Genomic DNA, 2,288 nt, shown 5'->3' with positions numbered 1-2,288 from the left:
TACGTACGTACGTTACCGTAACGTACGTAACGTTACGTTACGTTACGTACGTTACGTACGTACGTACTCTCTCTCGTCTCTCTCTCTCTCTCTCTCTCTCTCTCTCTCTCTCTCTCTCTCTCTCTCTCTCTCCTCTCTTTATCCCGTCATCCCTTTCGGCTATATTCCGCCGCAATCCCTGCCGCCATCGGATCGCGGGGGTGGCCGGGCCTGCGGTCGTGTCTCGTGCACCGGTGCACACACAGCCCGCCCACCGGTGGTCCACAATGCACTGCTAATTCCCATAAAGCGCCGGCCGATACGCAAATGGACAAATGGATATGGACGTACACACGCAAGCATGGAATATAGGCAGCGCGCGTCCGCCCCGTACCGAACCGCCGCACCACACGCCCCTCTGTCGCCCCTGATGCGCGAAACGCGATGCCCTCGTCCAGTTTTGCCCCGCCTTTGTGGACCATGTTGTCGCACGTAATAACGATATTGTCGTACGATAGATTATACATCTCTGATAGATAAATATATATGAAATAATAATAACGTGGGAGCATACAAATATATAAATGATTTTACAGTGTATGTACATATGATATATTAATGTACTCCTCAAACTATTTGTTGTTACATACATGGATTATTATAGTTTACTGAAGATTATAGTTTACATACGATATTTGCGTACTACTATTGTATTTATATAATATTTTTATCGTACCCTCATAAATTATAATAGATTAATCGATGGTCTTGATGAAAGAATTTAATAAACAAGTTGCTTAATATTGCGGCTCAAAAGTCATTGGCAAAGTATAATTAAAAGTTATTTACATAATTATATATTCGCCTATATATCCTAATGACTAATGAGAAATCTAATGATCGTCCTGAATATGATTATATCGTTAATTATTTCACGGCATGCAAATTTTGATCGTATTTTCGTTTTTGTAGGGACACTTATTATATGTCACCGTCATTTCAATCTCTCCTTAGATTTCTTTTAAAGAATATTTTGTTATGAAGTACGCACGTGGCATAGCTAACTCGTTACATGTATATACGTTTTTACTAGCGTTATAATAATATTCAAACTGGCAGAGAAGATATAAAATTAAAGAGTAATCAAATAAAATTCCGTAAAACGCGTTATCGAGTGTTGCAAGTCTGTTTAGATGAGCAAGGGTTGTTTAGATTTCAAAAATTGAAATTTCCAACCGCGGATTTTTTCCCGGAATCGCATATGATGAAGATTTTCGCACGCGGTTAATGCATGTATTTCATTGGTAATACGCGCTAACCATAATTCTTATTAAAATATGTAAAAGTAGTACAGCGAAACGTGTTAATGTACTAATTTCACGCGCAGCTGCGTCGCGTGTTTGGCAAGTTGGTAATTTATGAGGAACGAAAATTTATTTCAGAGAAATATACACGTCCCGCCATATACACACACACAGGAGATAATTTGCTTTTTACGTGCGCCCGCGGGGAAAGACGAGAGGAGGAGGGGGGAGGGAGGGGTTAAATTTCGTTCGCAAAGAGACTGTACTGCCTGAGTGTACTCTAACATCTTTGACCAGACGAAATGAAAACCTTTTGAACTACTGAGTGTTTGTTTACGACTGGATTTTCCCTCAAACAATATGTTTCATATTGTCATTCTTACTGCATAAAAATCTCCCATGTCTGATAGTGAGCAATGCGTTCATATATGTATGTGTGATATGTATGAAAGTACGATTTTTCGTCGTTGAAACGACACGACGCTTTTGATGTAGAAGAATATGACTTGGGGAGAAAGTCTAGCAGCAGGTCGGTGCAGCAGGTCGGCTGTGATCGAGCTACTGGGCGTGACAGTTCTGCTGCAGGTGCAGCCGAACGTAAAGGTAGGATCATGAAAGCGCCTTGGGGTAGAGGGGAACGCGATCCTCGCCGCCCACGCGCGATCGGTCTGCTCGTTCGCCGGGAAAGACAGGAATCGAGCCGGTAGTGCTTGGGATAAAGAGAAAGAAAGAGAGAAAGAGAGAAGGAGCAAAACAGACACGAGATACAGAAAGGTGGAAGAGAAAGGTTGGAGAGGTGGGAGACTAGAGACCGAGGAGATCGAGGAGAGCGTGCGGGCCTTGTCGCTGGCTACGCGATCGCGCACACCTGTGCCAACGCAGCATGGCACGGCGACGCATAACAGGTGGAAAGGTATAACGGAGGAGAGAGAGAGAGAGAGAGAGAGAGAGAGAGACGTCGGGAGGAGAGGACGAGAGAGAACGAGGAGAAGAGAGAGAGAGAGA

At 43.5% G+C, this 2,288-nt stretch overlaps 1 protein-coding gene across 1 annotated transcript in view; it reads right to left on the bottom strand.

Moving 5' to 3' along the window:
- LOC105617186 (transcription factor SOX-5) overlaps positions 1-2,288 on the bottom strand; it is a 44,502-nt gene that overhangs the window by 31,089 nt on the left and 11,125 nt on the right. The window lies entirely within an intron of this gene.

The sequence above is a fragment of the Atta cephalotes genome (genome assembly GCF_000143395.1).
Source record: "Atta cephalotes unplaced genomic scaffold scaffold00012, whole genome shotgun sequence".
In the NCBI taxonomy this organism is placed as follows: Eukaryota; Metazoa; Arthropoda; class Insecta; order Hymenoptera; family Formicidae; genus Atta; species Atta cephalotes.
Note: the sequence above shows the minus strand (reverse complement) of the source record. Positions and strands in the feature narration are given on the sequence as shown.